We start from the raw sequence: 23,887 nt of genomic DNA on the forward strand, positions 1-23,887 counted from the left end.
ACATATACTATTAGGGTTACTGCAAATTTTGGTGATAAGAATCTCAGTAAATTAGCTTACTATGCCTACTTTCATTCACTGCTTTCGTATGGCATCACATTCTGGGGTAATTCATTGTTGAGTAGAAAAGTATTCATTGCTCAAAAACGTGTAATCAGAATAATTCCTGGAGCCCACCCACAGTCATCCTGCAGACATCTATTTAAGGATCTAGGGATCCTCACAGTAACCTCACAGTATATATATTCACTTATGAAATTTGTTGTTAATAATCTGACCCAGTTCAAAAGTAATAGCAGTGTGCATAGCTATAACACCAGGAGAAAGGATGATCTTCACTATGCAGGGTTAAATCTGACTTTGGCACAGAAAGGGGTAAATTATGCTGCCACAAAAGTCTTTGGTCACCTACCAAACAGCATCAAAAGCCTGACAGATAGCCAACCAACATTTAAAAATAAATTAAAAGAATTTCTAGATGACAATTCCTTCTACTCATTTGCTGAATTTTTAGATATAAATTAAGGGAGGGAAAAAAAAAACTTAAACATTAGTGTCATGCAATATTTTGTGTAATGTAATATCTTCTACAGACATCTTTTATTAACCTGACATGTTCCACATCATTACGAAGTGTCGTATTCATGATCTATGGAACAAGTATTAATCTAATCTAATCTCTAATCTAATCATAACAAACAGCTGAAAGAAAGAGGAAACTACAGCTGTGATCTTTCCTGAGTGCATGCAGCCCTACTGTATAGTTAAATGGTAAAGGCATCATCTTGAGAAAAATATTCTGGAGGTAAAAATTGTGAACCTTTAGGATCTACAGCTGGTGACTAGTCAGGAGGATGTGATCACCTAGAGAAACAAAACTGGGATTTTGCAGGTCAAAGTTCAGAATGTTAAATACCTTAATCAGGCAAGTAGGCTACAAAATGTAAATAGAGAAATGGATAGGTTGAAGTTAGACATAATGGAAATTAGTAAAGTTTGGTGGCAGGAGGAACAGGACTTGTGATCAGGTGGATATGGGGTACTAAATACAAAATCAGAAAGGCGTAATGCCAAAGTAGGTTTAAAAATGAATAATAAAATGAATAGATACTAAGCCCACACCCACCACATTGAACTGGAGGAAATGAATGAAAGAGGAAGCTGCCTGATAGAATTTTGCACAGGGCATAATTTTATCATTGCTAACACTAGGTTTGAGTCCTGAAAGAAGGTTGTATACATAGAAGAGACCTGGAGACACTGGAAGCTTTCAGTTTGATTATATGATGGTAAGACACAAATTTTGAAACCAGATTTTAAATTGTAAGATATTTCTGTGGGAAGACATGGACTCTGATCACAATTTATTGGTTATGAACTGTAGATTAATATGGATGAAATTGCAAAAAGATAGGAAATTAAGGAGACAGGACCTGGACAAGTTGAAAGAACAAAAAGTTATTGGGAGTTTCAGAAGGAGTACTACACAATGATTGACTAGAACTGAAAAAAGGAATGCTGAAGAAGATGAATAGTTAGCCTTAAGAGATAAAATAGTGAAGGTAGCAGAGCATCAAAAGGTAAATTGACAAGGCTTAGTAGAAATCCTTGGATATCATAGGAGATATTGAATTTAACTGTGAATTTAACTGATGAAAAGAGAAAATATAAAAATACTGCAAATCAAGCATGTGAAAGGGAATACAAATGTACACATAATGAGAAAAAATTAAAGAGGTCATTGAAAAAAAAAAAGAGAAGTGGCTGTATGAATATCAAGAGCTTAGGTGAAAAAACAGTTATAAGCAAAGAACAGAAAGCTGAAAGGTGGAAGGAGTATGTATAAGGTCAGTGCAACGCAATATGAAGGCAATATAATGGAAAAGAAATATGATGTAGAAGAAGATTAGATGGGAAATACAATATTGTGAGAAGAATTTGACAGAGCACTGAAACACTTAAGTGAAAACAAGACCCCTGAAGTAGATGACATTCTGTCAGAACTACTCATAGCCTCGGGAGAATCAGCTGTAACAAAACTAATCCATCTGGTGTGCAAGATGTATGATACAGGCAAAACACCTCAGGCTTTAAGAATAACATAATAATTCCCGTTACAAAGACAGCAGGTGCTGACAGGTGTGAATATTACTAAACCATCAGTTTAATAAGTCATGGTTGCAAAATACTAACTTGAATTCTTTAAAAAAGAAAGGAAGAACTGGTAGAAACCAACCTCTGGGAAGATGTTTGGATTCTGGAGGAATGTAGGAACACACAAGCAATACTGACACTGTGACTTCTCTTAGAAGACAGTTTAAGGAAAGGCAAGCATACATTTATAGCTTTTGTAGACTTAGAGAAAGCTTTTGACAATGTTGACTGGAATACACTATTCAAAATTCTGTAAGTAGCAGGGGTAATATACAGGGAGCAAAAGGCTATTTAAAACTTGTATAGAAACCAGAGAGCAGTTATAAGAATCGAGGAGCATGAAATGGAAGCACTGCTTGAAAAGGGAGTCAGACAGAGCTGTAGCCTATCCCTGATGTTATTCAATCTGTACACTGACCAAGCAATAAAGGAAAGAAAAGGAAAATTTGGAATACAAATTAAAGTTCAGTTTGGAGAAATAAAATCTTTTAAGTTTGCTGATGACATTGCAATTGTGTCAGAGTCAGGAAAGGATATGGAAGAGCAGTTTAATGGAATGAACAGTGTCTTGGAAGGAGGACATAAGATGAACATCAATAAAAGTGATAAAAGGATTTGCAAATTGGACATCAAAATAATTGATGATGGCAGAAGAAGAGAGGTTATAAAATGTACACTCACAATGGCAAGTGTTTCTGAAGAAGAGGAATTTGTTAACATCCAATATACATAGATTTCAGTGTTAGGAAATATTTTCTGAAGGTATTTATTTTGAGTGTAGCCATGTATGGAAGTGAAACAAGGATGATAAACAGCTTAAACAGAAGATAATGGAAGCTTTTGAACTGTGGTGTTACAGAAGAATGCTGAAGACACTGAATAGAATTGAAGAGACAACAAATTTGTGACACAGCTTGACTAAAGGAAAGGATTGGTTGACAGGACATTCTGAGACATCAAGGGATCACCAATTTAGTATTGTAGGGAAGAGTGTGTGTGGGGGGGGGAGGGGGGGTAAAAATCATAAAGGGAGACCAAGAGAAAACACAGTAAGCACACTCAGAACGATGTAGGTTGCAGTAGTTATTTGTAGATGAAGAGGCCTGAACAGGATAGAGTAGTTTGGAGAGCTGCATCAAACCAATCTTTGGACTGAACACCACAACAACAACATTCATGAAGAACGGAATATAAATTCAAATGTGTATAAAAAGATAAGTGTAATGAAAGATGTACTTGTGAGTGAATGTTGGGCACTGTAATGCCTGTTAGTGTTACAATGTGCAGGTCCCCATTGGGTAATGGCAAAATTTTCATGAAAAAGTTTTATGTCTTACTATTCTGCCTATTAGGCAAAAAGAAAGTATTACTGATTTCTGGTGATTTTACGCTACTGGCCATTAAAATTGCTACACCAAGAAGAAATCCAGATGATAAATGGGTATTCATTGGACAAATATATTATACTAGAACTGACATGTGATTACATTTTCACGCAATTAGGGTGCATAGATCCTGAGAAATCAGTACCCAAAACAACCACCTCTGGCCGTAATAACAGCCTTGATATGCCTGGGCATTGAGTCAAACAGAGCTTGGATAACATGTACAGGTACAGCCGCCCATGCAGCTTCAACACAATACCACGGTTCATCAAGAGTAGTGACTGGCATATTGTGACGAGCCAGTTGCTCGGCCACCATTGTCCAGACGTTTTCAATTGGTGAGAGATCTGGAGAATGTGCTGGCCAGGGCAGCAGTCGAACATTTTCTGTATCCGGAAAGGCCCTTTACAGGACCTGCAACATGTGGTTGTACATTATCCTGTTGAAATGTAGGGTTTTGCAGGGATCGAATGAAGGGTAGAGTCACGGGTTGTAACATACCTGAAATGTAATGTCCATTGTTCAAAGTTCCGTCAATGCGAACAAGAGGTGACTGAAACGTGTAACAGTGGCACCCCATACCATCATGCTGGGTGATATGCCAGTATGGCGATGACGAATACACACTTCCAATGTGTGTTCACCACAATGTGGCCAAACACAGATGCAACCATCATGATGCCGTAAACAGAACCTGCATTTATCTGAAAAAATGACGTTTTGCCATTCGTGCACCCAGGTTCGTCGTTGAGTATACCGTCGCAGACGCTCTCATCTGTGATGCAGCGTCAAGGGTAACCACAGCCATGGTCTCCGAGCTGATAGTCGATGCTGCTGCAAACGTTGTCAAACTGTTAGTGCAGATGGTTGTTGTCTTGCAAACATCCCCATCTGTTGACTCAGAGATCGAGACGTGGGTGCACGATCCGTTACAGCCATGCGGATAAGATGCCTGTCATTTCGACTACTAGTGATACGAGGCCATTGGGATCCAGCACAGCATTCCGTATTACCCTCCTGAACCCACTGATTCCATATTCTGCTAACAGTCATTGGATCTCGACCAACATGAGCAGCAATGTCACGATACGATAAACCGCAATCGCGATACGCTACAATCCAACCTTTATCAAAGTCGGAAACGTGATGGTACGCATTTCTCCTCCTTACACGAGGCATCACAACAACATTTCACCAGGCAATGCTGATCAACTGCTGTTTGTGTATGAGAAATCGGTTGGAAACTTTCCTCATGTCAGCACGTTGTAGGTGTTGCGTCCGGCGCCAACCTTGTGTGAATGCTCTGAAAAGCTAATAATTTGCATATCACAGCATCTTCTCCCTGTCGGTCAAATTTCGCGTCTGTAACATGTCGTCTTCGTGGTGTAGCAATTTTAATGGCCAGAAGTGTAATTTAAATTTCTGAAGGGAGTGTTACCGAAGACATAGTGATCTCGAGATGCTAATAGTGACTTATAATTCAGCATTAATCATAAATAATGATGATGACGGTGATGATAAGAAGAAGAAGAAGAAGAAGTAGAAGAAGAATTAACAGAATAGCTGAAGATATTATCTGAATGTGGCTCTTCTTTATAAAGAGTAGCTGAAGATAGTATAATGCTTATAGAAATTTTTTTAAAAAGCAAGCACATGTTAATCAAATATGTAACAATGCTGTGATAAGTGACTTGTTAGATCTTGATACACAGTTAGCCACATGTACAGTCCAGAAATACTCAAAGAAAACAATGAGAATTATTAATGGCTAAAAATGGAAAGTTTAAAAAAAAGCTTAAAACTTATTTATTAGGTGATGTTTACAAGGAGCCAAACAGAAATTCTAAACACAACATATTTCTTATTAATTTTTGTAACCATTTTTTGAAGCAGTCTTCCAGAACAATAATTAAATGCAATGCTAGGAAGTCTAAAACATTAATGGATACAGGCCTCAGAATAGTTTCAAAATGAGGAAGAGAAATCTACAAAACAACCACCACAATGAGTAAGGAGCCCAAAGTACTTTCATACAACAGCATACCCAGCAATGGGAATCACTCAACCCCATCCCTACTCCAGTGACTGAGTTGCATGTTGCCCCAGTGCACGTACAGATGCATCAGTTAAGTATCAGTTTGAAGAAAGCTAGAAAGTGTAATAAAAATGTACAAAGGGCCATTTGTAATGATAACTAAAATATATTATGTTGTTAACTGTTTCTCCCTCAACTAATGGGAATTACAGATGGCTGTGTTTTGTAAAAGCTTCTGGTATCATTGTATCTTCAGTTCCAGTGCTTTTTCTCATGCAACCAGCTAATGTCAAAAAACACTAAATAAAGTAAGTATTTGTATGTAACTAAATATTACCTATCCAACAGTAAAATAATATGTACAAATCTCATACAAACTAGTCTTTCCCAGTTAAGTAAACTATAGGTAGTAGGTAAATATTATAATGTGATTGGATTAGCATGTTTAGTGTTCAATGAACACTGTGTTTCAATAGTTTAGAGTTTTGTTTGTTTGGTAAGAAATGAGCCTCATTTCCTCCACCCCTACACCTGCCATGAAACTAGTATAAGTGCTCCACAAGTCACCTGCTAATGACTATAACAGTTACACCAAGGTGTACAACACTCACCAAGTGCCATTTCTCACCCTTCTCATGACAGAGTGACCCATTGTTTGGGAATGAACTGCTAGCATAGTGGACTGTAGCTTGATTATATGGATATAGTCAGTGAGCCTTGTATAGCAGCAGTGGTGAATCCACCCATTCTATTCACCTGCATGGATACTGCAAAATTCAAATCAAGCTACATCTGTCAAAGCATCATGTTCATTGGGTAGGTTGTGATGTTCCCTTTACCTGTCAATGCAATCAGCTTTGGTACCTTGAAGTCCCATATCTTGTATTTCTGAAATAACATGCTTGAAACTGACACTATAAAGGATAGCACCAAATAATGTATACCACACAAAAGATTAATTTTTAAGTGGCTTCACCAACTTTATTAGCACTTTCACATTGTTGGTAGCCAGTTCCAATTTTACAGATCACATTTACACAGGTGAAGAGGTGTGTATCTCTTCCTTCGTCAATATGTTTAAAAGAAAAATAATCCTGACATTAATCAGTAACACACTATTTGTTGAGATCCACAGTGGCACAACTTGCAGTGACAGAAATGCGAAATTCTGGTACACATGATATGACTTGCAGTACAATCACCAAAATTAACTACTCTGTTGAATAAATAGTATTTGTGGAACATTAGCACTTCAAGTTTATGTGTATACTATTGCACATGAGATTCCATGATGCAAAGGTATTCCACAGCTGCAGAATCTTTACTTGTATATAGTGTTAAAATTATGATTTTATGGTACAAACTCTCACTTGAAGTGACAGAGTTATAGAACATCCACATATTTAAAGCAGACTGTCGCTTTAACTGACATAATTGGTACACTGTTCTTCAGTGGTCACCTTCACTGTGCAATAGCAAAGGTAATGTTACCAATGACTGTGCCACTAAATCAGAGTTGCTAAATACAGTTTTACAAATGTTCTTCACCAAAGAAGACAAAGTAACTACTTCAGAATTCAAATCAAGAACTGCTGCCAACATGGAGTAACTTAAAAGTAGATATACTTGGAGTAGTAGAGCAGCGTAAATCACTTAATAAAGGCAAGCCCTCCAATCCATACTGTATACCAATTACATTCCTTGTAGGGTATGCTGATATAATAGCTCTGTACTTAACAATCTGATGTCAATTTTCAGTAGGACTTTGGAACATGTACTGTGTTCAAACATTATGAATTACCTTGAGGAAAATGATCTGTTGGCACATATTCAGCATAATTTCTGAAAATATCATTCTTGTGAAACACAACTAACTATTTATTCTAATGAAGTAATGAGTGCTACCAACAGGGGATCTGAAATTGATTTCATATTTCTAGATTTCCAAAAGGCTTTTGATATATCTCCTCACAACTAGCTTGCAATCAAGCTGTGTGCCTATGAAGTATCATCTCAGTTGTGTGACTGGATTCATAATTTCATGTCAGAAAGACCACAGTTCATAGTAACTGATGAGAAGTCAGTGAGTAAAACACAAGTGATATCTGGTGTTCACCAGGGAAGTGTTACAGACTCTCTGCTGTTACTAATCTGTACAAACAATGTAGGAGACAATCTGAGTAGCCATCTTAAATTGTTTTCAGATGATTCTGTCATTTAACGTCCAGTAAAGTCATCAGAAGATCAAAACCAATTGCAAAATGATTTAGACAAGATATCTGTCTAGTCCAAAAAGTGGCAGTTAATGCTAAATTATGAAACATGTGATGTCATACACATGAGTACTAAAAGTAATCTGTCAAATTTCAGTTACATGATGGATAACACAAATCTAAAGGCTGCCAATTCAGCTGAATACCTAGTAATTACAATTATGAACAACTTAAACTGGAATGAAGGCAAACCAAAAACTACATTTTATTGGCAGAACTCTTAGAAGGTACAACATGTCTATTATGCTTGTCTGTCTTCTGCTAGAATACTGCTGCATGATATGGGTTCATTACCATGTAGGGTTGACTGAGGACATAAAAAAAGTTTAAAGAAGGGAACCAACTTTTGTATGTCATGAAATAATTTTTGTATACTGTGAAATAGTGGAAACAGTGTCACAGATATGTTATGCAAGCTGGAGTGGCCATCATTAAAACACAGGATTTTTTATGCAGTGAGAATCATCCATGAAATTTAAATCTCCATCATTCCCCTCTAAACGCAAAAATATTTTGTTGACACCCACCTACATAGGGGGAAAGTTTTCGTATGTTCAACCTTTTAACAGGGGGTCTTTGGGATGATGGTCGCTTTCTATTGTGAGAAAATAAAATGCCTACAGCTATTCTTATGATTTTATTTATTTTGTTGCAACCAGTTTCGGCACTTCAGTGCACTATTTTCAGGCTGTTGTTGATGTGGAAGGGTGTTGACATGATCCCTATATATATCACATCAGTGACCAGCATAACTGGAAACACAACTTATCTGAAAATCTAGGTGTCAGCACTCTAACCATCAAGTGGTTAGAGTGCTGACACCTAAGTTTTCAGATAAGCTGCGTTTCCAGTTATGCTCGCTGCTGATGCAATATATATAGGGGTTGTGTCAACCCCCTTCTGCATCAATTACAGCCTGAAGATGGCACACTGAAGTGCTGAAACTGGTTGCAACAAAATAAATAAATTCATAAGGATGGCTGTAGGCATTTTATTTTCTCACAGTACATAGGGATAAGTGATAATTCTAATAAAATAAGAGGAATCAGTGCTTGCACAGAAAGATTTAAGTATTTGTTTTTCCCACTTGGTAGAGAGTGGAACAGTAGAGAAATATGTGAAAGTGGTCTGATGAAATCTCTGCCGGGCACTTGAGGGTGAATTGCAGAGTAATCATGTTGATGTAGATGTAGGTGTAGACATGCCTAGAATGTGGTAGTTTAGGAATCCAGTCATGATGGAAATATATTAAACCTAATGGCAACAAATAGACCTGACCCATATTAAAACAGGTGTCCATTACCATGAGGCATTTGTAGCAAGAATGAATTATAAAGTATGAAAGACAGCTAAAAGAAGTAGGAAGATTCATATCTTAATAAGTTAATGAGCCACTCGTGCACATCTCAAAGGGCAACTCAAAACATGTACCTTTGGGTGGAAAGTAGAATAGCTCATGATGCAAGTGATTCTTACTACTCTTGTATGCATTGTCCTATCACTAGTTATTCCAATCCCATCACTGTGAAGCATATAATCTAAAAACAAGAGTCCACTGTGGTATTTCATTATTATATATATCATATGTTGTACAACTACTGCTCACTGTTTTGCACTGATATAATGAAAGATACGCTGCCATTAACATGGGAGTAAATACAAATGATAATCAGTACTGGTTACACATAGTAATCTCACAGTGTCTTCCATGTGAAAGAACAACCATGAAGTGAGTATTTGCACACTAAAGGGAAAATTGAGGACTGTAGCCTCCATTATCAGTATTTCATAACTTTGCATATGATAACGTCTCACCATTCACATTCCTAACTTATTTAAATCTTTCCTGTTGTCATCTATGCCATACATCTCTTCTCCATCCCAGTTCCTCCCAAAATCTCAATGATCCTTTTTCCCTCCCTCATTCCTGCTTGAGTTCCCTTCAGTGTCCTGTTGTTTTATTTTCCTATTGTCTTTTTCTCTACTTTACTGTTTAATTTTTCTTCTCCTCAACTATCTACTTATATAATTGTCGTTTCTTTATTTATTACTGATTTTGCTGTTAATATACCATCGTGTATCTCCTCCAGCAATCGTTTCACACCTTTTAGCACTATCTTGCATTTTGGTAGATAAAAGAACTCTTCATTACAGAAGATTGTTATTCAGTTAGATTTTTTCAAGTGCACCAGTTTGGACTAGGTAAGTGGAAGCTCCTTTCTATATTTATTTCATTATATCATGCCTATAGATAGTATCATTCTGACCTTGCATGTTGGTGAAAATGCTTACACTTTTTCGCACAAATGAAATTATGAAACATACATCAAAGGTAAGAAATATGACTCAAATTATGTTTGAATGTTGTGTTCCAATTGCTTTATCAGATGTAATACTGAGGGAGAGTTATAAACGTATGAAGGGGAAGGCAGTGTAAGTACATTAATCCTGAGAAAGAAACAAGAAAGCAATTTCCATAGAAAATAATGTGTAATACATTGTTGTGCATGTATGAAAGGCACAGAGATAATAGCACAGCAATAGTAAATGAAACTACAAACCAAGAAACCAACAAATGAATTATAAGTGAAACTCTCAACCCAAAAATTATTTTTGCTCTCCATTAATTTTCATATGATTACTATCCTTTTTAATTTTTTTTGTTATACTTTTGCCTTATTCCTATCTGTTCAGCAGCCTCTAGCTCATGTGATCTTTTTGTATCTGTAGAACCGTTTGTCCTTTTGTGCTCTAATTTCTATCTGACTGATTTTATTTTTGGTAAACAGTGTAGATATATGCAGATATATGCTTCTTTGTCCACTGTTTAGCATCATGGTGATTGTTCTGCACATGTCATTTGCAGTTGTCCAATGTTTTTTGCCTGATATCAGCTGATATTTTATGGAATTATTTTCACTTATAACTGCTGTTGGCAGTGCTTGGTACTTCACTACAGTCTCTTCCAGGCTTCTTTAACCAGTGCATGACTGTATATTTTCTCATCCACTACAGAGTTCATTGTAATACATAATCTTAGTCTGTAATTATGCTGTAACTTTTCACAGTAAAAATGAAGTTATAAATGGTGCTAGAGGCTCTGATGATGGTTAGTTACCATTTGTTAATGAAACAACTGTTTCTAATCTGCATGTATAGGTTGATGGAGTGTCCTCGTTTTAAGTGACATTAAATTCAGGAAATTCTTAGTGCACTGACTACTTGAACTCAGTGGATACAGTTGCTTGTTTCAAGGTATACTGGTTTGACATCCCCAGTCTCTATTCAGCATATTGTTGTAACTGTGATTCTGTATGGTTTCATTCCCAATAGAAAAACTTAACTGTAATTCCAGTAAATTCATTAAATTGCAAGATATTTTCACCACAGCCTAAATCTCACCAAATTCTAACTTGGTAGTGAGAGTGCCATACATACACAGTTAACAGGTTTAAAAATAAATTATGTAATATCATATGCATATTCCAACATTTCAACACCTTTGGTTTATCTTTTATGTGATATTAAGTTAAAATATTTTCTGCTGTATTTAATTGTTCAAGAAATTAAGAAATCGGCAATTAAATCAGTTGCTCAACTAAAACAACTGTTATAATGTTTATTTGGAGTACATTTTCTTCAATAATAGGAAGAAAATAATCTCATATCTGTGATGTAGGATTTAGCTCTCATTCACCAATTTTGCTTGTACATCTAGGCTTCATCATCTTCAGCAGTACTTCCTCTGAATGTGATACTCTCCTCAAGATTTTTACAATTGCATTTTGGTAATAAACTATCGTTATTTCCCCTCTGGTTAAATTTCCTTCTAGGTCAACAGTGAATTCAGTACTACATAAATTAATGGTGCTGTGTATTGACTCATAACTCATAATTAGTTGATGGGACTAAAATCAGTTATTCAAAGATTTAGCAAAACTATTTTTGCCCTATTTAAATTTGTTTGTTATACTATACAAACCAATGACCAAAAATTCTATCAAATTGTGAAACAATAAAGAAGACAACAGAATTATGTTGTATGTTGTTGTTGCTCTATAATTCATCCATTTTTATGACTCATTCTGGAAGAATTCTGTGATTAACTGTACCTAGAGGCCACTCCACATCTGTTATACTACCACATATGTTACAAATTAGGTCCAAACAGTAACTGAATCGTCATTATGCATTCATGTGTATTCCTTTGTTACTCAGTCACAACATATACAAAGTAATTCCATTTTAAAGGATTGGTACATCCTCTACAATCAGAGATGTATGTAGTTTAAAGTGTTAAGCTGCCTTATTTGGACTTAGAAATCTCTCTCATCATGTTGACCTGCAGAATGGGTGCTCTTTACATACTTTTGCTCGATAATATTGGGTGGTTACAATTAAGGTATAGGTAGTCACAGAGGTCCAGTGTAGGCTGTAATTACTGTGTGGTAGCAGAACTTGGCACATACACTAATATTTTAATGCAAAACCGATCAAAACTGGAAAAAATTAGTTCAAAATTTGGCCACCAGGTGCAAATCTGGCACTGTACACTGTTAGTATGATGGTATGCCATCCACACTGGCATTTGACAATCCATAACATGAGTGAACAGTGTGGCTGTCAAGAAGAGAGACTATATGATGTTAGTGAAACTGTTTTATGTGAATGGCAGCAATTACAGTGTTGCATTGAGAGTGTGTTGCTGACTGAAAGCCCTAAGGAGGGACATAATGTCATTAAATAGTTTAAAGAAGATGATAATGAAATTCGAAATCATGGGTGAGCTTGATGTGGCACCTGGAGGAACAAAGCATGCTATCCCAGTGGAAGTTATTGATGACATTGCTGTTGCTGTAACTGACCGTGCAGCACATGCTCCAGGTAGTAATAGCACTCATGTAGTGTCATGAGAATTGTCTGTCCCATGGTCAACAGTACAGAAAGTCTTGCAGTCTGTTTTACACAAGTACCTGTACAAGATTCAGATGGTCCAGCAACTGAAACCTCATGATCCTGAGCAATGTTCTTAATTTGCTCTTTGGTTTCTGACCCACATCATGTTGACATGTGGCCAGGCAATATTCTATGGAGTGATGAGGTATGATTTATATACACGGTGCACTGAATACACAGAACTGCCAAGTGTGGGGTACTGTGAAACCATGTGTTGTGCATGAAGAGCCATCGCAGTCACTGTACGTTACTGTGTGGTATGGATTCACAAGTACCTTTATTCTTGGTCCATTCTTTGTTGAAGAGAATACATGCAGAGCACCTGAGCACTTGTGAGATGTACTGTGATGTCTGCATGTTATCAAGACTTTCTTGTTCAGCATGTGATTCCTGCTTTGGAAGTGTGCAACTGTGTGGAAACCACTGTTTTCATGCAATATGGGGTACCAGATCATGTTGCTCACCCAGTGAAAGATCTGCCTAAGGCAACCTTCCATGAATGTGCTATTTTCAGAGGTTTTTGAGATGCATGACCTGTAAGATCACCTGATCAGAATCCATGAGACTTTTGGCTCTGGGGAAATCTAAATGAATGCATTTACCCATATGCAGTCTCTACCTCGTCTGAAGGTCAGTATACATTAACATGTTTCTCAGATTTCTCCAGAACTGCAGGGAGCAACTGTTGATGACATCATTTTACAGATGCACCATCTCTTCTTTATCTCTGGTGCTCATAATAACAGTTAATAATAACAGTTAATAATAAAATCAAAATTATGCACTTCTAACTTGTATCTTTTCTGTGTATGTCCCATTCCTAATCCATTATATATGGAAACATTTGTATACATCTTTCTTGCATTCACAGTGCCAGATTTGAACATGGTGACTGAAAATGCAGAAATGGAACTAATTTTTTTCCAGTGTAAATTGGTTCTGCATTAAAGCATTAGCATATCTACCAAGTTTCACTGCCGTATGATAATTACAGCCCACACTTGACCTTTGTGAGTAGCTGCACTTTAACTGTAACCACCTGGTGTCATGTGGCATTATCATTGGGGCAATGCATACAGGGTCAAAACAGTGTCTACCCAACAGAAGCATGCAATACAAATAATATGTTAAGTTGATAACCAAACATTCTCCAGAAAGCTGATCACAGACATAGGGATTCTTACAGTTTCATACCAATACATATTCTTCCTAATGGTATCTGTGATCAGCAAAAAGAGTGAATGTAAGACGAACTGTACAATTCACAACAACAGAACTAGATATAAATATAATTTTCAATTAGACTATGCAACTCTATCTAAGGTTCAGAATGGAGTTTTATATTCTGATGCAAAAATCTCTTAACAAGTTGGCAGGATGCATCAGGCAGGAACTTCAACTTCCTCTTATGTTCAAAAGTGAGGTAGAAGAATACCCTGTTACCCACTCTTGCAACTTATCATAATATTTAGAATTTGGCATGTAAATTTCACATAGCATCAATGTTGTGTTAAACAGATCTTGACTTTTCCGATATATAGAAAGAGCTGATTGTATTCTGTGTAAAGTTACAAAAATGCTTTATAGAATTTATTAGATAAAAACAGCTGCTGAGTGGCATAAAATGAGAAGCAGTGGCGTTTTTCAGAATTTGGTTTTCCTCTTAATACACATCAACATATCAGTATATCAAATAACCTAGAAGTAATTCCCATAATTGTCAGTGTAAGATGATTTGCAGTGGTCATAATTTGTAGTCATTATACTTCACAGAAGTGCTGATTCTGCATATTAATGTACATCTTCCACATCCCTGAAGGCTCCCCTTCATTATGGAATTTATTGGAATGTGTGGACAAGGAACCAACCTTCTGTGAAAGGATAGCATTGTCATTTGTATTGTCACTAGGCTCCCTGCTGGCCAGCCAACATTCCAAGAAGGTAATTGGACTTAGTTGATTATGTTGTCAGCAACACAAAGGCTCAAAGTAAGTAAACATTATTGTGTGAAATGCAGAAATCAATGAACTGGCACCTAAATAATTTGTTATGGTAGTGACTGGAGACTTTGGGAAACAATGCTAGTTTTGAAGTATATTGTACAGAGCATTTTAGAAGGAAGGAAGAAATAAAGAAAGATTAGAGTTTTAATATCCAGCATGTTACAAACAAAAAGCAAGAAGAAACTTAATAAGTATACAAGAAGGGAGAGGGAGAGATGTTCTTGGTACAATGGCAGGGGTTGATGGACAGAGATCATGAACTCAGCAAATCATTATGATATCAACGAAAGCCCTGTCTTATGTGAGAAATGGAAGGGAACAAAAGTTTTTGCATGGACATAGAAAAGGAGATTAAAGTACATTCTACAATAAGTTGTGGACTGGAGGAATCTTTTATCTGAGAGTGGAGGGACCACCTCAGACTAGTGTGAATCAACTGACAGGTGGGGGAGGAATTGGACATAAGACTTGTTCTCCTTGCTCATACATTATGGAACATGAAGTGTCAATTAATTAATGCACAAAAATACCATTACTGCTTAAGCAATACTTTGCATCATTACTCATTTTCAGTCTTACATAGTGAATTCACAGATACATTATGCGTATACTTCTGTTGTTATTTCCATGTATAGTAACAGTAATAATTGTGTTGTACACAACATTAATTTCATGTATACATAACTATATTTGCATCCATTTCCTACAGAATTTGGACACAATACTCTTCTTTTTTCCTCTGATTTATCATAGTATTGAGAAACTTGCTTCTAGAACTGTTTTAAATTTTAATTATAAGTAGCTGATCATGTGTACTTTTATAAAACAATCACTGAAAACAAAATGCCAGTTAAAATTATCTCTATTAAAATAACAAATAGAATATCCTCTAATAGTGAGTACAAAATGAAATATCTTCCAACTACTACTGTTGATATTGCTCTAGAGAAAAGTCACTTTACTGTCTGGTGGATATTTTAGTGTAATATGGAAAAAGTTGAGAAATGTATGTCCATCAAGGTTCAACAGTACCTTAAAAAACTTTGCCTATGACTGTTATTCTAAAGCCTGTTAGTCTAAAGTATTTAACCTTCTTAGCTTTATATCTCGTTTATGTACGGTAATCAGAGAAATTCAGGTGCATCTTTCAGGTATGTGATACACCAACAACATATCTACACACTAATATGTCCACATTGACTTTCAGTGAAAAATGTTAGTAAATGAGTTATCTGAAAAATATGTAGAACAGATAGTTCAGAACCCCACTCATGTTGAAAATATATTAGATCTAATGACAACAAACAGACCTGGCCACTTTGAGGAAATCCACATTGAAACTGGTATCAGTGACCATGGGGCACATAAAGTTAGTTAGTTAGTTAAAGCAGTATTGAATACCAAAGTACGAAGAGCAAATAAAATAAGCAGAAAGATTTATATTGAGCAAACTAGACAAAGGATCTTTAGTGTCATATCTCAATGAGGAAACTAAAAGTTTTAGCTTAGGACAGGAACATGTGAGGAACTATGGCTCAAGTTTAAAAGAATAGTTGACCATGCACTGGATAGATTTGTACCAAGTGGCACAGACCATGATGAGAGAGATACTCCATGGTATACAGTAACTATAAAGAAACTTCTAAAGAAACAGAGTATACTGCATAATAGGGATAAAGCCAAGCAGAGGGCTACAGATAGAGAGATGATGAACAAAACACATTTGGTCATGTAGAGAGCAATGTATGACTACCATAGCAGAATATTGTCGAAATATATTTCACAAAACTCAAAGAAATTCTTGTTGTATGTGAAGACTGACAGCAGCATCAAAGTTAGTGGCCAATCTCTCATTGACAAGGCCCAAAATGAAATTGAGAGTAACAAAGCAAAAGTGTAGATGCTTAACTCCATTTACAAATGTTCCTTTACAAAGGAAAAACTAGAAATCCTCAGTTTAATTCTTGCACCGCTGAAAAGATGAGTGAAATAGATATTATTGTCAGTGGCATTGAGAAATAGCTGAAATCTTTAGAACTGAACAAAGCCCCATGGCCTAATGGAATCCCCATCTGATTCTAAAACCAGTTTTTGACTGAGTCAGGCTCTCTGTTATAATCTAGTGTAGATCCCTTGACCAGTAGCTGAAGAAAGCACAGATCACACCTGTCTACAAGAAGGGTAGTAGAATAGATCCACAGAAATGTGATCCAGTGTTCTTTACAATGATATGTTGTAGAATCCTAGAACATATTCTGGGCTCAAACATAATGAGGTATCTTGAACAGAATGACCTCCTTCATATCAACCAGCAAGGATTCTGAAAACATCAATGAAGCAGAACCCAACTTGCACTTTTCTCACATGACAAACTGAAAGCTTTGGATCAAAGCAGTCATGTAGACACAGCATTCCTTAGTATCTGGAAAGCATTTGACTCAGTATCACACCAACACTTATTATTGAAAGTACAATCATATGTGATATGAAACAAAATGTGTGACTACATTGATTGTTTCTTGGTAGGGAGGATGCAGCATGTTATCTTGAATGGAGAGTCATCAACAGATGTAGAAGTAACTTTGTGTGTACCTCAGGGAAGCATGTTAATTTTGCTGTTTGTTATTAATAATAACCCAGAACTTTTCACAGGTGATGCAGTTATCCACAATGAAGTGTAGTACAAACAAAGCTGTACAAATATTCAATCAGAACTTGTTAAGATTTCAAAGTGGTGCAAAGCTTGGAAACTTGTATAAATATTCAGAAATGTAAAATTGTGCACTTCACAGAAAAAGTATCCTATGAATATATGTCCAGTGAGTCATAGTTGGAATCTGTAAACTCATACAAATATCTGGTGCAACACACAATATGGATATGAAATGGAACAATCACATACATTCTGTTGTGGGTAAAGCAGATGGCAGACTTTGGTGTATCTGTATCATACTTGGAAAATGAAATCAGTCTACAAAGAAGATTGCTTAATAATCACTAGTGTGACCCATCCTAGAATACTGATGAAGTGTGTGGACCATTACGAAATAGGACTAGCGGGGGGTATTGAACGTATACAGAGAAGGGTAGAGTGAATGGTCATAGGTTTGTTTGATAAATGGGAGAGTGTCACAGAGATGATGAAAGAACTAAACTGACAGACTCTTGAAGATAGATGAAAACTGTCCTGAGAAAATGTACTAACAAAGTTACAAGTACTGGTTTTAAATGATGACTCTAGGAACATACTACAACTCCCTACATATTGCTCCTATAGGGATAAAGAGGACAAGATTACATTAATTACAGTATGCACAGAGGTATCATCATTTCTGTACTCCACACTCCACATATGAATGGAATGGGGAAAAGCCCTAATAACTTGCACAGTGGGATGCACCCTCTACCATGCACTTCACAGTGGTTTGCAGTATAGCTATAAATGCAGTTGGAGAATGTAGTAACAATTTAGAGAACTATCTCCAGTGTAGTCACACACTCAGATATCTTTCCTATGTTCATTCCACATTTTTGTGTTGTCTTTCCTTGGACCCTAGTTTTTCTAGCACATTACATCAAATTCCTTAGATGTATTACAGTTCTCAAGTGTATGAACTACCCACCTGTGAACATATCATTTCAATAGCTTCACTGTATAATTAATTTTTGGTTCTTCAGATCACCCCTGTGGATGATGTCCCTTGTACAGCTTTATAAATACTAATTACTTTCTTCTTTTCTTAAAGGTTTAGGCATTTGTGTCTGTTCCATTTTCACTTTTCTCTGTGGCTCACAGAATATAATTCACCTGTGGGATTAAATATCAAATCATTCAAAAGTGTTCAGTTGTATAACACTTCAGCATACTGTTATCTACATGTATATCCCAAATTATTTATGGTTTCCCATGTCTCAGTAATGCTTCTAGCAATTACTAATTTCTCATTTGGTTTTCCTATTCTCCATCTATATTAACTGCTGGTAGTTTCTCCATTACTGTATCCTACTATGCTATTCAAAATTCAGCTTGAGTGTGGAAATTTTTTGTTAGACCTCTAGTTTGTTATCTACAATGTTTCTCAACACTACCAAATCTGTATCAGTCTCCATTCCTAACTCCTGGACAACCATAGCTTTTACGTCAATTTTGACCTACATTTGTGTGACTTTTTGTGAAGGCCATCAAAATATTCTCTTAAATAAATATTCAGAATTTGTATACAGGTGTGCCGAGGACAAATTTCCCACTTTCTAAGTATCCATTGAGGCAGAAACTTCTTTTAGAATACAACTGAGTAAAGTAACACTGTTGTGTTCATCTCCTGTGAAGATATTGTTGAAGATATGGTTGAAAGCCTGTTGGAAGCACTGTACTAGTCACACATGCACATGCATTCTGTTGTAAAGAATAGATTTTAAGAATAAACATATACTGTACGTAAAGTGATAACTGTATACACTGTTTACAATGGGATCCACACATTCCATTAATTAGTATTTATCAGGTTATCAAACAATAAACTGCATGAGTCCTTCAGTATTAATGTGACAGAAAAAAAATTCTTTCCTTTCTTTATCCATTGGTCACTGACCCTGTAGACTAAGTGCTGCATCGTCAATAAGTATATATGTGCTGTGTGTCCTTCCAGACATGTCTGAAAGAACAGATACCAATTTGATCCAACAGTGATTATGAATTAAGACATAAAGAAATTACAGACTTTATGAGTGGGCATTGATTTAAATCGATGAGGAAAGTTGAAAATTTGTGCCAGACCACGATTTGAACCTGGGGCTCCTGCTTACTAGGCAGATGCTCTGACCACTAAGCCATCTGAGCACAGTGGTCATTGAAACTGCATAACAGCTGCTGGATCAAAATGGTGTCTGTTCTTTCAGACATGTCTGGAAGGATAGACAGCACACACACACACACACACACACACACACACACACACACAGCCAATGATCTCTTCCATGCAGATGCACACCAGGCTCCAATTATTACAAGAATCAGAGAATCAGCAAAATGCCATGAGTAATGAGGATAATGTGCAAGGGCACTACATAATAAGAGTTTGAATAAGTTGGGAATGTGCACCTGACAGGAGATGTGCTAGTGAAGTCCGTACAGTTGCAATGACCACTGTTTCTGGACAGCTCAGTGGTCAAAGCATTTGCCTAGTACACAGCGAACTCGGATTCGAATCCGGGTCTTGCACAAATTTTCAACTATTCCTATTGATTTCCACCAATGCCTGCTCACAACCAACGTCTGTAATTCCTTTGTGTCTCAACAATAAGTTTCCACTGCTTTGTGCATGTTGTTTTCTCCAAATTGACTACATTCAAAGCTTCCACATCTTTCTTTATATTGTCTGCCCATCTGTTTCTTGGCCTACCCAGGAGTCTTTTTGTTGTAATGTGGGAATGAAAGCTTGCTTATAAGTCATGTCTCTGGCATATGGATTATGTGACTTGTCCATTGGAGTTGTTTGCTCTTTTGATATTGTAAAACATTGACTAGTTCATGATCTCATAAATTTCATTATTCTTTCTTGCTCTCCAATTATCTCCATCTCTTATGGGGTCCCAGATTTTTCATCACATTTCCTTCAAATGCTAGAAACTTTTGTATCTCCCTTTAAATTAGTGTTCAGTTTTCTGAATTGTAGAGGACGATGGAACATATAACAGCACTGTAGATCTTCATTTTTACAGCATGTGACATGGCTTCAGTCTTTAATGTATCTTTGAGGTCATACAGACATCTGGAGCCAGCAGAAATTCTTTGATTTACATCAGGGGTCTCCAAACATTTCCACAAAATCCCAAGGGCTGAGGTCTAGCTACAGTCTGTCTTAAGTTTTCTTAAGTCTGTGTTCACTAGTACTGCTCAGAACTCCTCGGTACAGTTCAGAAGTGTTTTTGAAGCTTACCACTGCTGCCAATATTCACAAACTGATGCTGAATGACCCTGCAGTAGTTGTTACAAAGTGAACTGCTTATTGTTTGGCCTCAAGCTACGGCCTTAATTTCATTTCATAAATGCTTTTACAAATAAATGCCACTCGTGAAGGACATTGTAACGCACTTTTATGAAAATCTGCTTACTTCTGTTATTCATTACCATCACAGCAAGTGATCACAACATAGCATGAGATGCATATGGTATCAGTACTGTGGGTATCTTCCCACTGTAAGATTCCTTGCCACTTGGTGGTAATAGCAGTTACCTCTTCATTCCCTGAGGTCACAGCTGGCAAGGCTCAAGAAAAATTGTACATACTCAAGTTCATCATACCAACATACTGTAGTGTTGAGTTAAGCATAAATTTTTGTTTCTGAAGATATCTGTGGCACAGGTAGTGGGGTGGACTCCACTCTGCAATGTCTGTCATCTCTTACGGGCAGTCCGCAGCTCGTGGTCGTGCGGTAGCGTTCTCGCTTCCCGCGCCCGGGCTCCCAGGTTCGATTCCCGGTGGGGTCAGGGATTTTCTCTGCCTCGTGATGACTGGGTGTTGTGTGATGTCCTTAGGTTAGATAGGTTTAAGTAGTTCTAAGTTCTAGGGAACTGATGACCATAGATGTTAAGTCCCATAGTGCTCAGAGCCATTTGAACCATTTCTTACGGGCAAGTGTCCAGGTCATTTCATTGTCGTGGTGATAGCTGATGTGCATACTGCACTTTACATATTGTTATGATTACTTTCAACAGTGCTAAACATATAGAAGTGATGCCTCCTGGAGTGTAGAGAAGTGCAGTAGTAGGCTACAGCACCATCTTGTGGTTAGTGGCAACATGTGCACTCTGAAAACAAAATATAGTGAGACTAATGTGTTTTGTGACTGCAGTTTCTTAGTGAAGATACTGTGTGCTTAATTAAATTTAATTAAAATTGCCTTAAAGATAAATCAAGTGCAATGTGGAGAAAATGACTTACTGTATTATGAAGTATTACGCTGACCTAACTGTCAGAAAGCTATGAAGCGATTTTTTGCTCTCCAAATAACAACAAAATTTTCTTGAATGAAGGAATCATCCTCTGGCTGTTAAAAACAGTGAGTGGGCATGGTAGTTACCACTCTATACAGTTTTAATTAAATATATGAATGACCTTAATTTGAAGTTATTAGTAGAAAACCAGTTACTGCCTGATTTGTACACTCATATTTAATCCTTTTGATAAAAAGTTGTTTTGTTGCAGTCTCAATTCAATGAAAAATGTTTCACAAATTTTAATACATGTAAAATATTCAGTCAGGACTCAGAGACTCCACTTCCAGTAGACTTCTCTATTGAAATTTTTCTTCTTTACAGCCAGCAGCGTAATATGTGTCTGATAACGACATGATTGTTATAGTTGATACACCAAATAGCTGCTTTAATAAGTAATCTTTATTTATGAGGTCTGTTTTGGTACTCATACCTGTTCTCACCAAAATTGTAATTGCAGGTACTTGAAAATTGTGACTAAGCCAAAACAGACTGTCGTAAATAAAGAGTACTTCATTATAAGCAGCTATTTGGTGTATCAACTATATCAGTCTCTATTGAAACTTTGAGTGCTTCAAACATAAATTATGAGTCTCATTTTTTAGATTTTGATTCATTTGAAATCACTATCAAAATTTTCAAAATTCTTTTAATGCCGATATAGAAACTCGTACCCCAGAAGTTTAAAAAGAAAGGGTTGAATTGCAGTGTAGCGACTTTTATAAGGATAAATATTTAAATTGATGATTGTATGAATTTTATACTGTTTGACCAGTTGCATAAGTTTGCACATAGATTTTTTTCCACTTTCAGCACTACTTATATTTGTGAAAAAACATTCTACGAAAAAAATTACAGATCGAAACATCATAATTGCTCCTAAAAACAACTGAGTGCTGTACATATTTTGTATGATTTATTTTCATTGTAAATTTTACACTGTAAAGTGTTACTTCACTTAATAAGCATGATTCATTCCTGAATCTTACTCAAATCCATACAGAATAGTTAAATGCATTCAGTTCTGAAAAATTGTTACTCAAACAGATTTAGAATGGAGGTTCATAATTTCTTATTTGTAGTACAGGCATCTTTAATGAATTTGTTTTCCTTAATTGTGGCAAATTAAAATTATAATTCATGAACAGATACTGTAAGGGAAAGTGTTACCATGCACCAACAAAGAAAAGACCTTGGAACATCATTACAGAGAATTTGCAGCATCATTGTGGAAGCCCGGGCAGTGGTGCAGGTGGCAACTGTGGCACTAGATATGTTGCGATCAGTACAGCTGATTGAATACAGAATTGTTGGAGCTTTTGCTTTACAGAACAGTAGTTTATAGAGAATGTGTGATTTACTGTTCATTTTTAGTGGTAAAATAGACCGTAGTTTGGAGACCCCCATTTACATATATGGATATTTGATTATTACAACTGTAGCAACGTTCCAGGTATTTCAATTGATTAACAGACTTGAACTTGTTTCTGTCAACTGTGAAGTGCTCTTGTGCATATTTAGTTGTTTATACATATGCATTGCAGAGTATGCAAGTAGACAGGAAAATCTTACTGGAACAAATTCATCGTAATTAAATTAAACAGGCAGATAATATAAATTTGATGCAAGAATCTTAACAAAATGAACTGCATGACTGTGACTAAGAGATGCATGTATGAACACGTCAAAAAATAGAAATTTCTACATGTAACTCTGACATCCCAGGGACTTTGGTGTATCTATAGTATGATGTTAGGCTTTAATATCACTTATGCTTTCTTGAATTATAATATAGAATAATATACAAGCTGATTTAAAAAGATAACTTCACTGTCAGCAGTTATGATGCAACTATTATTAAAAGACCAAGCAGAACAAAAATGATAAATTCAGTTGTGCTTGGATGGCTCAGTCAGTAGAGCACTTGCTCTTGAAAGGCAAAGGTCTCAAGTTTGAGTCCCTATCTGCCACACAGTTTTAACTTGCCAGGAACTTTCAAACATGATAAATATTCATTCAACAATAATTTTCAGACTGTAAGACCAACTATGTCAACTTTATACTTGCTGTTTTCTTTGGATCTG

At 36.4% G+C, this 23,887-nt stretch overlaps 1 protein-coding gene and 1 non-coding gene across 2 annotated transcripts in view; one reads left to right on the plus strand and one right to left on the minus strand.

The window, feature by feature from the left end:
• The window catches only part of LOC126248621 (potassium voltage-gated channel subfamily H member 2), a 963,280-nt gene that overhangs the window by 876,839 nt on the left and 62,554 nt on the right, over window positions 1-23,887 (plus strand). The gene's annotated exons all lie outside the window — the stretch shown is intronic.
• On the minus strand, window positions 19,575-19,647 carry Trnat-agu (transfer RNA threonine (anticodon AGU)). The gene has a single exon. It is a non-coding gene; the product is annotated as a tRNA-Thr (tRNA).

Source organism: Schistocerca nitens, chromosome 3 (genome assembly GCF_023898315.1).
Source record: "Schistocerca nitens isolate TAMUIC-IGC-003100 chromosome 3, iqSchNite1.1, whole genome shotgun sequence".
In the NCBI taxonomy this organism is placed as follows: Eukaryota; Metazoa; Arthropoda; class Insecta; order Orthoptera; family Acrididae; genus Schistocerca; species Schistocerca nitens.